The sequence below is a fragment of the Oncorhynchus clarkii genome, chromosome 5 (genome assembly GCF_045791955.1).
Source record: "Oncorhynchus clarkii lewisi isolate Uvic-CL-2024 chromosome 5, UVic_Ocla_1.0, whole genome shotgun sequence".
NCBI classification, from domain to species: domain Eukaryota; kingdom Metazoa; phylum Chordata; class Actinopteri; order Salmoniformes; family Salmonidae; genus Oncorhynchus; species Oncorhynchus clarkii.
The window spans coordinates 95,415,174-95,432,186 of record NC_092151.1 but is presented as its reverse complement, the minus strand read 5'-3'; positions in this window follow the sequence as shown (position 1 = coordinate 95,432,186).

Sequence of the window (17,013 nt, the reverse complement as noted above, 5' to 3'; positions counted from 1 at the left end):
TCTATTATAATATGACAGACCAGCTGGAACTACTGTCTCTATTATAATATGGTAGACCAGCTGGATCTACTGTATCTATTATAATATGACAGACCAGCTAGATCTACTGTATCTATTATAATATGACAGACCAGCTAGATCTACTGTATCTATTATAATATGACAGACCAGCTAGATCTACTGTTTCTATTATAATATGACAGACCGGCTAGATCTATTGTCTCTATTATAATTTGACAGAACCATCAAGATCTATTGTCTCTATGTCTCTATTATATTATGACAGACCAGATAGAGCTACTGTCTCTATTGTATTATGACAGAGCAGCTAGATCTACCGTCTCTATTAAATTATGACAGATCAGCTATATCTACTGTCTCTATTTTAATATGACAGAACCAGCTTGATATACTGTCTCTATGTCTCTATTATATTATGACAGACTAGCTAGATCTACTGTCTCTATTGTAATATGACAGACCAGCTAGATCTACTGTCTCTATTGTATTATGACATAGCAGATAGATCTACTGTCTCTATTATATTGTGACAGACCAGCTAGATCTACTGTTTCTATGTCTCTATTATATTATGACAGACCAGCGAGATCTAATGTCTCTATGTCTCTATTATATTATGACAGACCAGATAGAGCTACTGTCTCTATTGTATTATGACAGAGCAGCTAGATCTACTGTCTCTATTAAATTATGACAGACCAGCTAGATCTACTGTCTCTATTATATTATGACAGATCAGCTATATCTACAGTCTCTATTTTAATATGACAGAACCAGCTTGATATACTGTCTCTATGTCTCTATTATATTATGACAGACTAGCTAGATCTACTGTCTCTATTGTAATATGACAGACCAGCTAGATCTACTGTCTCTATTGTATTATGACATAGCAGCTAGATCTACTGTCTCTATTATATTGTGACAGACCAGCTAGATCTACTGTTTCTATGTCTCTATTATATTATGACAGACCAGCTAGATCTACTCTCTCTATTATATTATGACAGACATAATCTACATAATCTACTAGATCTACTGTCTCTATTATAATATGACAGACCAGCTAGATCTACAGTCAATATAATAATATGACAGACCAGGTATATCTACTGTATCTATTATAATTTGAAAGACTAGCTAGATATATTGTCTCTATAATAATATGACAGACCAGCTAGATCTACTGTCTCTATTATATTATGGCAGACCAGGTATATCTACTATATCTATTATAATTTGACAGACCAGCTAGATCTACTGTGTCTATTATATTATGACAGACAAGCTAGATCTACTGTCTCTATGATAATATGACATACCAGCTAGATCTACTGTCTCTATTATATTATGACAGACCAGCTAGATCTACTGTCTCTATTATAATATGACAGACCAGCTGGATCTACTGTCTCTATTATAATATGACAGACCAGCTAGATCTACTGTATTTATTATCATATGACAGACCAGCTAGATCAACTGTTTCTATTATAATATGACAGACCAGCTGGATCTACTGTCTCTATTATAATATGACAGACCAGCTAGATCTACTGTATCTATCATAATATGACAGACCAGCTAGATCTACTGTCTCTATAATAATTTGACAGACCAGCTAGATCTACTGTCTCTATTATATTATGACAGACCAGCTAGATCTACTGTCTCTATTATAATATGACAGACCAGCTGGATCTACTGTGTCTATTATAATATGACATACCAGCTAGATCTACTGTCTCTATTATAATATGACAGACCAGCTGGATCTACTGTCTCTATCATAATATGACAGACCAGCTAGATCTACTGTATCTATTAGAATATGACAGACCAGCTAGATCTACTGTCTCTATTATATTATGGCAGACCAGGTATATCTACTATATCTATTATAATTTGACAGACCAGCTAGATCTACTGTGTCTATTAGATTATGACAGACCAGCTAGATCTACTGTCTCTATTATTATATGACAGACCAGCTGGATCTACTGTCTCTATTATAATATGACAGACCAGCTAGATCTACTGTATCTGTTATAATATGACAGACCAGCTGGATCTACTGTCTCTATTATAATATGACAGACCAGCTAGATCTACTGTATCTATTATAATATGACAGACCAGCTAGATCTACTGTCTCTATTTTAATATGACAGACCAGCTGGATCTACTGTCTCTATTATAATATGACAGACCAGATAGATCTACTGTATCTATTATAATATGACAGACCAGCTAGATCTACTGTCTCTATTAGATTATGACAGACCAGCTGGATCTACTGTCTCTATTATAATATGACAGACCAGCTAGATCTACTGTATCTGTTATAATATGACAGACCAGCTGGATCTACTGTCTCTATTATAATATGACAGACCAGCTAGATCTAATGTCTCTATTATAATATGACAGACCAGCTAGATCTACAGTCAATATAATAATATGACAGACCAGGTATATCTACTGTATCTATTATAATTTGAAAGACTAGCTAGATATATTGTCTCTATAATAATATGACAGACCAGCTAGATCTACTGTCTCTATTATATTATGGCAGACCAGGTATATCTACTATATCTATTATAATTTGACAGACCAGCTAGATCTACTGTGTCTATTATATTATGACAGACAAGCTAGATCTACTGTCTCTATGATAATATGACATACCAGCTAGATCTACTGTCTCTATTATATTATGACAGACCAGCTAGATCTACTGTCTCTATTATAATATGACAGACCAGCTGGATCTACTGTCTCTATTATAATATGACAGACCAGCTAGATCTACTGTATTTATTATCATATGACAGACCAGCTAGATCAACTGTTTCTATTATAATATGACAGACCAGCTGGATCTACTGTCTCTATTATAATATGACAGACCAGCTAGATCTACTGTATCTATCATAATATGACAGACCAGCTAGATCTACTGTCTCTATAATAATTTGACAGACCAGCTAGATCTACTGTCTCTATTATATTATGACAGACCAGCTAGATCTACTGTCTCTATTATAATATGACAGACCAGCTGGATCTACTGTGTCTATTATAATATGACATACCAGCTAGATCTACTGTCTCTATTATAATATGACAGACCAGCTGGATCTACTGTCTCTATCATAATATGACAGACCAGCTAGATCTACTGTATCTATTAGAATATGACAGACCAGCTAGATCTACTGTCTCTATTATATTATGGCAGACCAGGTATATCTACTATATCTATTATAATTTGACAGACCAGCTAGATCTACTGTGTCTATTAGATTATGACAGACCAGCTAGATCTACTGTCTCTATTAATATATGACAGACCAGCTGGATCTACTGTCTCTATTATAATATGACAGACCAGCTAGATCTACTGTATCTGTTATAATATGACAGACCAGCTGGATCTACTGTCTCTATTATAATATGACAGACCAGCTAGATCTACTGTATCTATTATAATATGACAGACCAGCTAGATCTACTGTCTCTATTTTAATATGACAGACCAGCTGGATCTACTGTCTCTATTATAATATGACAGACCAGATAGATCTACTGTATCTATTATAATATGACAGACCAGCTAGATCTACTATCTCTATTAGATTATGACAGACCAGCTGGATCTACTGTCTCTATTATAATATGACAGACCAGCTAGATCTACTGTATCTGTTATAATATGACAGACCAGCTGGATCTACTGTCTCTATTATAATATGACAGACCAGCTAGATCTAATGTCTCTATTATAATATGACAGACCAGCTGGAACTACTGTCTCTATTATAATATGGTAGACCAGCTGGATCTACTGTATCTATTATAATATGACAGACCAGCTAGATCTACTGTCTCTATAATAATTTGACAGACCAGCTAGATCTACTGTCTCTATTATATTATGACAGACCAGCTAGATCTACTGTCTCTATTATAATATGACAGACCAGCTGGATCTACTGTGTCTATTATAATATGACATACCAGCTAGATCTACTGTCTCTTTTATAATATGACAGACCAGCTGGATCTACTGTCTCTATCATAATATGACAGACCAGCTAGATCTACTGTATCTATTAGAATATGACAGACCAGCTAGATCTACTGTCTCTATAATAATTTGACAGACCAGCTAGATCTACTGTCTCTATTATATTATGACAGACCAGCTAGATCTACTGTCTCTATTATAATATGACATACCAGCTAGATCTACTGTATCTATTATAATATGACAGACCAGCTAGATCTACTGTATCTATTATAATATGACAGACCAGCTAGATCTACTGTATCTATTATAATATGACAGACCGGCTAGATCTATTGTCTCTCTTATAATTTGACAGAACCATCAAGATCTAATGTCTCTATGTCTCTATTATATTATGACAGACCAGATAGAGCTACTGTCTCTATTGTATTATGACAGAGCAGCTAGATCTACTGTCTCTATTAAATTATGACAGACCAGCTACATCTACTGTCTCTATTATATTATGACAGATCAGCTATATCTACTGTCTCTATTTTAATATGACAGAACCAGCTTGATATACTGTCTCTATGTCTCTATTATATTATGACAGACTAGCTAGATCTACTGTCTCTATTGTAATATGACAGACCAGCTAGATCTACTGTCTCTATTATAATATGACATACCAGCTAGATCTACTGTATCTATTATAATATGACAGACCAGCTAGATCTACTGTATCTATTATAATATGACAGACCAGCTAGATCTACTGTATCTATTATAATATGACAGACCGGCTAGATCTATTGTCTCTCTTATAATTTGACAGAACCATCAAGATCTAATGTCTCTATGTCTCTATTATATTATGACAGACCAGATAGAGCTACTGTCTCTATTGTATTATGACAGAGCAGCTAGATCTACTGTCTCTATTAAATTATGACAGACCAGCTAGATCTACTGTCTCTATTATATTATGACAGATCAGCTATATCTACTGTCTCTATTTTAATATGACAGAACCAGCTTGATACACTGTCTCTATGTCTCTATTATATTATGACAGACTAGCTAGATCTACTGTCTCTATTGTATTATGACATAGCAGCTAGATCTACTGTCTCTATTATATTGTGACAAACCATCTAGATCTACTGTTTCTATGTCTCTATTATATTATGACAGACCAGCTAGATCTAATGTTTCTATGTCTCTATTATATTATGACAGACCAGATAGAGCTAATGTCTCTATTATAATATGACAGACCAGCTGGATCTACTGTCTCTATTATAATATGACAGACCAGCTAGATCTACTGTATTTATTATCATATGACAGACCAGCTAGATCTACTGTTTCTAATATAATATGACAGACCAGCTGGATCTACTGTCTCTATTATAATATGACAGACCAGCTAGATCTACTGTATCTATCACAATATGACAGACCAGCTAGATCTACTGTCTCTATAATAATTTGACAGACCAGCTAGATCTACTGTCTCTATTAGATTATGACAGACCAGCTAGATCTACTGTCTCTATTATTATATGACAGACCAGCTGGATCTACTGTCTCTATTATAATATGACAGACCGGCTAGATCTATTGTCTCTCTTATAATTTGACAGAACCATCAAGATCTAATGTCTCTATGTCTCTATTATATTATGACAGACCAGATAGAGCTACTGTCTCTATTGTATTATGACAGAGCAGCTAGATCTACTGTATCTATCATAATATGACAGACCAGCTAGATCTACTGTCTCTATAATAATTTGACAGACCAGCTAGATCTACTGTCTCTATTAGATTATGACAGACCAGCTAGATCTACTGTCTCTATTATTATATGACAGACCAGCTAGATCTACTGTCTCTATTGTATTATGACATAGCAGCTAGATCTACTGTCTCTATTATATTGTGACAGACCAGCTAGATCTACTGTTTCTATGTCTCTATTATATTATGACAGACCAGCTAGATCTACTCTCTCTATTATATTATGACAGACATAATCTACATAATCTACTAGATCTACTGTCTCTATTATAATATGACAGACCAGCTAGATCTACAGTCTCTATAATAATATGACAGACCAGGTATATCTACTGTATCTATTATAATTTGAAAGACTAGCTAGATCTATTGTCTCTATAATAATATGACAGACCAGCTGGATCTACTGTCTCTAATATAATATGACAGACCAGCTGGATCTACTGTCTCTATTATAATATGACAGACCAGCTAGATCTACTGTATCTATCATAATATGACAGACCAGCTAGATCTACTGTCTCTATAATAATTTGACAGACCAGCTAGATCTACTGTCTCTATTAGATTATGACAGACCAGCTAGATCTACTGTCTCTATTATTATATGACAGACCAGCTGGATCTACTGTCTCTATTATAATATGACAGACCAGCTAGATCTACTGTATCTGTTATAATATGACAGACCAGCTGGATCTACTGTCTCTATTATAATATGACAGACCAGCTAGATCTACTGTATCTATTATAATATGACAGACCAGCTAGATCTACTGTCTCTATTTTAATATGACAGACCAGCTGGATCTACTGTCTCTATTATAATATGACAGACCAGCTAGATCTACTGTATCTATTATAATATGATAGACCAGCTAGATCTACTGTCTCTATTAGATTATGACAGACCAGCTGGATCTACTGTCTCTATTATAATATGACAGACCAGCTAGATCTACTGTATCTGTTATAATATGACAGACCAGCTGGAACTACTGTCTCTATTATAATATGGTAGACCAGCTGGATCTACTGTATCTATTATAATATGACAGACAAGCTAGATCTACTGTCTCTATAATAATTTGACAGACCAGCTATATCTACTGTCTCTATTATATTATGACAGACCAGCTAGATCTACTGTCTCTATTATAATATGACAGACCAGCTGGATCTACTGTCTCTATTATAATATGACATACCAGCTAGATCTACTGTCTCTATTATAATATGACAGACCAGCTGGATCTACTGTCTCTATCATAATATGACAGACCAGCTAGATCTACTGTATCTATTAGAATATGACAGACCAGCTAGATCTACTGTCTCAGTAATAATTTGACAGACCAGCTAGATCTACTGTCTCTATTATATTATGACAGACCAGCTAGTTCTACTGTCTTTATTATAATATGACAGACCAGCTAGATCTACTGTATCTATTATAATATGACAGACCAGCTAGATCTACTGTATCTATTATAATATGACAGACCAGCTAGATCTACTGTATCTATTATAATATGACAGACCGGCTAGATCTATTGTCTCTATTATAATTTGACAGAACCATCAAGATCTAATGTCTCTATGTCTCTATTATATTATGACAGACCAGATAGAGCTACTGTCTCTATTGTATTATGACAGAGCAGCTAGATCTACTGTCTCTATTAAATTATGACAGACCAGCTAGATCTACTGTCTCTATTATATTATGACAGATCAGCTATATCTACTGTCTCTATTTTAATATGACAGAACCAGCTTGATATACTGTCTCTATGTCTCTCTTATATTATGACAGACTAGCTAGATCTACTGTCTCTATTGTAATATGACAGACCAGCTAGATCTACTGTCTCTATTGTATTATGACATAGCAGCTAGATCTACTGTCTCTATTATATTGTGACAGACCAGGTAGATCTACTGTTTCTATGTCTCTATTATATTATGACAGACCAGCTAGATCTAATGTCTCTATGTCTCTATTATATTATGACAGACCAGATAGAGCTACTGTCTCTATTGTATTATGACAGAGCAGCTAGATCTACTGTCTCTATTAAATTATGACAGACCAGCTAGATCTACTGTCTCTATTATATTATGACAGATCTGCTATATCTACTGTCTCTATTTTAATATGACAGAACCAGCTTGATATACTGTCTCTATGTCTCTATTATATTATGACAGACTAGCTAGATCTACTGTCTCTATTGTAATATGACAGACCAGCTAGATCTACTGTCTCTATTGTATTATGACATAGCAGCTAGATCTACTGTCTCTATTATATTGTGACAAACCAGCTAGATCTACTGTTTCTATGTCTCTATTATATTATGACAGACCAGCTAGATCTACTCTCTCTATTATATTATGACAGACATAATCTACATAATCTACTAGATCTACTGTCTCTATTATAATATGACAGACCAGCTGGATCTAATGTCTCTATTATAATATGACAGACCAGCTGGAACTACTGTCTCTATTATAATATGGTAGACCAGCTGGATCTACTGTATCTATTATAATATGACAGACCAGCTAGATCTACTGTCTCTATAATAATTTGACAGACCAGCTAGATCTACTGTCTCTATTATATTATGACAGACCAGCTAGATCTACTGTCTCTATTATAATATGACAGACCAGCTGGATCTACTGTGTCTATTATAATATGACATACCAGCTAGATCTACTGTCTCTATTATAATATGACAGACCAGCTGGATCTACTGTCTCTATCATAATATGACAGACCAGCTAGATCTACTGTATCTATTAGAATATGACAGACCAGCTAGATCTACTGTCTCTATAATAATTTGACAGACCAGCTAGATCTACTGTCTCTATTATATTATGACAGACCAGCTAGATCTACTGTCTCTATTATAATATGACAGACCAGCTAGATCTACTGTATCTATTATAATATGACAGACCAGCTAGATCTACTGTATCTATTATAATATGACAGACCAGCTAGATCTACTCTATCTATTATAATATGACAGACCGGCTAGATCTATTGTCTCTCTTATAATTTGACAGAACCATCAAGATCTAATGTCTCTATGTCTCTATTATATTATGACAGACCAGATAGAGCTACTGTCTCTATTGTATTATGACAGAGCAGCTAGATCTACTGTCTCTATTAAATTATGACAGACCAGCTAGATCTACTGTCTCTATTATATTATGACAGATCAGCTAGATCTACTCTCTCTATTATATTATGACAGACATAATCTACATAATCTACTAGATCTACTGTCTCTATTATAATATGACAGACCAGCTGGATCTAATGTCTCTATTATAATATGACAGACCAGCTGGAACTACTGTCTCTATTATAATATGGTAGACCAGCTGGATCTACTGTATCTATTATAATATGACAGACCAGCTAGATCTACTGTCTCTATAATAATTTGACAGACCAGCTAGATCTACTGTCTCTATTATATTATGACAGACCAGCTAGATCTACTGTCTCTATTATAATATGACAGACCAGCTGGATCTACTGTGTCTATTATAATATGACATACCAGCTAGATCTACTGTATCTATTATAATATGACAGACCAGCTAGATCTACTGTATCTATTATAATATGACAGACCAGCTAGATCTACTGTATCTATTATAATATGACAGACCAGCTAGATCTACTCTATCTATTATAATATGACAGACCGGCTAGATCTATTGTCTCTCATATAATTTGACAGAACCATCAAGATCTAATGTCTCTATGTCTCTATTATATTATGACAGACCAGATAGAGCTACTGTCTCTATTGTATTATGACAGAGCAGCTAGATCTACTGTCTCTATTAAATTATGACAGACCAGCTAGATCTACTGTCTCTATTATAATATGACAGACCAGCTGGATCTACTGTCTCTATTATAATATGACAGACCAGCTAGATCTACTGTATTTATTATCATATGACAGACCAGCTAGATCTACTGTTTCTATTATAATATGACATACCAGCTGGATCTACTGTCTCTATTATAATATGACAGACCAGCTAGATCTACTGTCTCTATTATATTATGACAGACCAGCTAGATCTACTGTTTCTATGTCTCGATTATATTATGACAGACCAGCTAGATCTACTCTCTCTATTATATTATGACAGACATAAACTACATGATCTACTAGATCTACTGTCTCTATTATAATATGACAGACCAGCTAGATCGACTGTCTCTATAATAAAATGCCAGACCAGGTATATCTACTGTATCTATTATAATTTGAAAGACCAGCTAGATCTATTGTCTCTAAAATAATATGACAGACCAGCTAGATCTACTGTCTCTATTATATTATGACAGACCAGCTAGATCTACTGTCTCTATTATATTATGCCAGACCAGCTAGATCTACTGTCTCTATTATATTATGACAGACCAGCTAGATCTACTGTCTCTATTATATTATGACAGACCAGCTAGATCTACTGTCTCTATTATATTATGACAGACCAGCTAGATCTACTGTCTCTATTATATTATGACAGACCAGCTAGATCCACTGTCTCTATTATAATATGACAGACCAGCTGGATCTACTGTCTCTATTATATTATGACAGACCAGCTAGATCTACTGTCTATATTATAATTTGACAGACCAGCTGGATCTACTGTCTCTATTATAATATGTCAGACCAGCTAGATCTACTGTCTCTATTATAATATGACAGACCAGCTGGATCTGCTGTCTCTATTATAATATGACAGACCAGCTAGATCTACTGTCTCTATTATATTATGACAGACCAGCTAGATCTACTGTCTCTATTATAATATGACAGACCAGCTGGATCTAATGTCTCTATTATAATATGACAGACCAGCTAGATCTACTGTATTTATTATCATATGACAGACCAGCTAGATCTACTGTTTCTATTATAATATGACAGACCAGCTGGATCTACTGTCTCTATTATAATATGACAGACCAGCTAGATCTACTGTCTCTATTATATTATGACAAACCAGCTAGATCTACTGTTTCTATGTCTCGATTATATTATGACAGACCAGCTAGATCTACTTTCTCTATTATATTATGACAGACATAAACTACATAATCTACTAGATCTACTGTCTCTATTATAATATGACAGACCAGCTAGATCGACTGTCTCTATAATAAAATGACAGACCAGGTATATCTACTGTATCTATTATAATTTGAAAGACCAGCTAGATCTATTGTCTCTAAAATAATATGACAGACCAGCTAGATCTACTGTCTCTATTATATTATGACAGACAAGCTAGATCTACTGTCTCTATTATATTATGCCAGACCAGCTAGATCTACTGTCTCTATTATATTATGACAGACCAGCTAGATCTACTGTCTCTATTATAATATGACAGACCAGCTGGATCTACTGTCTCTATTATAATATGACAGACCAGCTAGATCTACTGTATTTATTATCATATGACAGACCAGCTAGATCTACTGTTTCTATTATAATATGACAGACCAGCTGGATCTACTGTCTCTATTATAATATGACAGACCAGCTAGATCTACTGTCTCTATTATATTATGACAGACCAGCTAGATCTACTGTTTCTATGTCTCGATTATATTATGACAGACCAGCTAGATCTACTCTCTCTATTATATTATGACAGACATAAACTACATAATCTACTAGATCTACTGTCTCAATTATAATATGACAGACCAGCTAGATCGACTGTCTCTATAATAAAATGCCAGACCAGGTATATCTACTGTATCTATTATAATATGACAGACCAGCTAGATCTACTGTCTCTATAATAATTTGACAGACTAGCTAGATCTACTGTCTCTATTATATTATGACAGACCAGCTAGATCTACTGTCTCTATTATAATATGACAGACCAGCTGGATCTACTGTCTCTATTATAATATGACATACCAGCTAGATCTACTGTCTCTATTATATTATGGCAGACCAGCTGGATCTACTGTCTCTATCATAATATGACAGACCAGCTAGATCTACTGTGTCTATTATATTATGACAGACAAGCTAGATCTACTGTCTCTATAATAATTTGACAGACCAGCTAGATCTACTGTCTCTATTATATTATGACAGACCAGCTAGATCTACTGTCTCTATTATAATATGACAGACCAGCTAGATCTACTGTATCTATTATAATATGACAGACCAGCTAGATCTACTGTATCTATTATAATATGACAGACCAGCTAGATCTACTGTATCTATTATAATATGACAGACCGGCTAGATCTATTGTCTCTATTATATTATGACAGACCAGCTAGATCTACTGTCTCTATTATAATATGACAGACCAGCTGGATCTACTGTCTCTATTATAATATGACAGACCAGCTAGATCTACTGTATTTATTATCATACGACAGACCAGCTAGATCTACTGTTTCTATTATAATATGACAGACCAGCTGGATCTACTGTCTCTATTATAATATGACAGACCAGCTAGATCTACTGTCTCTATTATATTATGACAGACCAGCTAGATCTACTGTTTCTATGTCTCGATTATATTATGACAGACCAGCTAGATCTACTCTCTCTATTATATTATGACAGACATAAACTACATAATCTACTAGATCTACTGTCTCTATTATAATATGACAGACCAGCTAGATCGACTGTCTCTATAATAAAATGCCAGACCAGGTATATCTACTGTATCTATTATAATATGACAGACCAGCTAGATCTACTGTCTCTATAATAATTTGACAGACTAGCTAGATCTACTGTCTCTATTATATTATGACAGACCAGCTAGATCTACTGTCTCTATTATAATATGACAGACCAGCTGGATCTACTGTCTCTATTATAATATGACATACCAGCTAGATCTACTGTCTCTATTATATTATGGCAGACCAGCTGGATCTACTGTCTCTATCATAATATGACAGACCAGCTAGATCTACTGTGTCTATTATATTATGACAGACAAGCTAGATCTACTGTCTCTATAATAATTTGACAGACCAGCTAGATCTACTGTCTCTATTATATTATGACAGACCAGCTAGATCTACTGTCTCTATTATAATATGACAGACCAGCTAGATCTACTGTATCTATTATAATATGACAGACCAGCTAGATCTACTGTATCTATTATAATATGACAGACCAGCTAGATCTACTGTATCTATTATAATATGACAGACCGGCTAGATCTATTGTCTCTATTATAATTTGACAGAACCATCAAGATCTAATGTCTCTATGTCTCTATTATATTATGACAGACCAGATAGAGCTACTGTCTCTATTGTATTATGACAGAGCAGCTAGATCTAATGCCTCTATTAAATTATGACAGACCAGCTAGATCTACTGTCTCTATTATATTATGACAGATCAGCTATATCTACTGTCTCTATTTTAATATGACAGAACCAGCTTGATATACTGTCTCTATGTCTATATTATATTATGACAGACTAGCTAGATCTACTGTCTCTATTGTAATATGACAGACCAGCTAGATCTACTGTCTCTATTGTATTATGACATAGCAGCTAGATCTACTGTCTCTATTATATTGTGACAGACCAGCTAGATCTATTGTTTCTATGTCTCTATTATATTATGACAGACCAGCTAGATCTACTCTCTCTATTATATTATGACAGACATAATCTACATAATCTACTAGATCTACTGTCTCTATAATAATATGACAGACCAGCTAGATCTACAGTCTCTATAATAATATGACAGACCAGGTATATCTACTGTATCTATTATAATTTGAAAGACTAGCTAGATATATTGTCTCTATAATAATTTGACAGACCAGCTAGATCTACTGTCTCTATTATATTATGACAGACCAGGTAGATCTACTGTCTCTATTATAATATGACAGACCAGCTAGATCTACTGTCTCTATTATATTATGGCAGACCAGGTATATCTACAATATCTATTATAATTTGACAGACCAGCTAGATCTACTGTGTCTATTATATTATGACAGACAAGCTAGATCTACTGTCTCTATTATAATATGACAAACCAGCTAGATCTACTGTCTCTATTATATTATGACAGACCAGCTAGATCTACTGTCTCTATGTCTCGATTATATTATGACAGACCAGCTAGATCTACTCTCTCTATTATATTATGACAGACATAAACTACATAATCTACTAGATCTACTGTCTCTATTATAATATGACAGACCAGCTAGATCGACTGTCTCTATAATAAAATGACAGACCAGGTATATCTACTGTATCTATTATAATTTGAAATACCAGCTAGATCTACTGTCTCTATTATATTATGCCAGACCAGCTAGATCTACTGTCTCTATTATATTATGACAGACCAGCTAGATCTACTGTCTCTATTATATTATGACAGACCAGCTAGATCTACTGTCTCTATTATAATATGACAGACCAGCTGGATCTACTGTCTCTATTATAATATGACATACCAGCTGGATCTACTGTCTCTATTATAATATGACAGACCAGCTAGATCTACTGTTTCTTTTACAATATGACAGACCAGCAATATCTACTGTCTCTATTATAATATGACAGACCAGCTAGATCTACTGTCTCTATTAGATTATGTTAGACCAGCTAGATCTACTGTCTCAATTATAATAACACAGACCAGCTAGATCTACTGTCTCTATTATAATATGACAGACCGGCTAGATCTACTGTCTCTATTATAATATGACAGACCAGCTAGATCTACTGTCTCTATTATAATATGACAGACCAGCTGGATCTACTGTCTCTATTAGAATATGACAGACCAGCTAGATCTACTGTCTCTATTATAATATGACAGACCAGCTGGATCTACTGCCTCTATTATAATATGACAAACCAGCTGGATCTACTGTCTCTATTATAATATGACAGACCAGCTAGATCTACTGTATCTATTATATTATGACAGACCTGCTAGATCTACTGTATCTATTATATTATGACAGACCAGCTACATCTACCGTCTCTATTGGATTACGACACACCAGCTAGATCTTCTGTCTCTATTATAATATGACAGACCAGCTAAATCTACTGTCTCTGTCTCTATTATATTACTACAGACCAGCAAGATCTACTCTCTATTGTATTTTGAGAGACCAGCTAGATCTACTGTCTCTATTATATTATGAATGACCAGGTAGATCTAATATCGCTATTATATTATGACAGACCAGCTAGATCTACTGTCTATATTATAGTATGACAGACCAGCTAGATCTACTGTTTTTATGTCTCTATTATATTATGACAGACAAGTTAGATCTACTCTCTCTATTATATTATGATAGACAAGCTAGCTCTACTGTCTCTATTATAATATGACAGACCAGCTAGATGTACTGTCTCTATTATATTATGACAGATCAGCTAGATCTACTGTCTATATTATAATATGACAGACCAGCTGGATCTACTGTCTCTATTATAATATGACAGACCAGCTAGTTCTACTGTCTCTATTATAATATGATAGACCAGCTGGATCTGCTGTCTCTATTATAATATGACAGACCAGCTAGATCTACTGTATCTATCATAATATGACAGACCAGCTAGATCTACTGTCTCTATTATAATATGACAGACCAGCTAGATGTACTGTCTCTATTATATTATGACAGACCAGCTAGATCTACAGTCTCTATTATATTATGACAGACCAGCAAGATCTACTGTCTCTATTATATTATGACAGACCAGCTAGATCTACTGTCTCTATTATAATATGACAGACCAGCTAGATCTACTGTATCTATTATAATATGACAGACTAGCTAGATCTACTTTCTCTATTAGATTATGACAGACCAGCTGGATCTACTGTCTCTATTTTAATATGACAGACCAGCTAGATCTACTGTATCTGTTTGTTATAATATGACAGACCAGCTTGATCTACTGTCTCTATTATAATATGACAGACCAGCTGGAACTACTGTCTCTATTATAACATAACAGACCAGCTAGATCTACTGTATCTATTATAATATGACAGACCAGCTAGATCTACTGTATCTATTATAATATGACAGACCAGCTGGATCTACTGTCTCTATTAGATTATGACAGACCAGCTGGATCTACTGTCTCTATTATATTATGACAGACCAGCTAGATCTACTGTATCTGTTATAATATGACAGACCAGCTGGATCTACTGTCTCTATTATAATATGACAGACCAGCTAGATCTACTGTCTCTATTATAATATGACAGACCAGCTGGAACTACTGTCTCCATTATAATATGACAGACCAGCTGGATCTACTTTCTCTATTATAATATGACATACCAGCTAGATCTACTGTCTCTATTATAATATGACAGATCAGCTAGATCTACTGTATCAATTATAATATGACAGACCAGCTAGATCTACTGTATCTATTATAATATGACAGACCAGCTAGATCTACTGTATCTATAATAATATGACAGACCGGCTAGATCTATTGTCTCTATTATAATTTGACAGAACCATCAAGATCTACTGTCTTATGTCTCTATTATATTATGACAGACCAGCTAGAGCTACTGTCTCTATTGTATTATGACAGAGCAGCTTGATCTACTTTCTCTATTAAATTATGACAGACCAGCTATATCTACGGTCTCTATTATAATATGACAAACAAGCTAGATCTACTGTCTCTATGTCTCTATTGTATTATGACAGATCAGCTAGATCTACTCTCTATTGTATTATGACAGACCAGCTAGATCTAATGTCTCTATTATATTATGACAGACTAGCTAGATCTACTGTCTCTATTATATTATGACAGACCAGCTAGATCTACTGTCTCTATTATATTATGACAGACCAGCTGGATCTACTGTCTCTATAATAATATGACAGACCAGCTAGATCTACTGTATCTATTATAATATGACCGACCAGCTAGATCTGCTGTCTCTATAACAATATGATAGACCAGCTAGATCTACTGTCTCTATTATAATATGACAGACCAGCTGGATCTACTGTCTCTATTATAATATGACAGACCAGCTACATCTACTGTATCTATTATAATA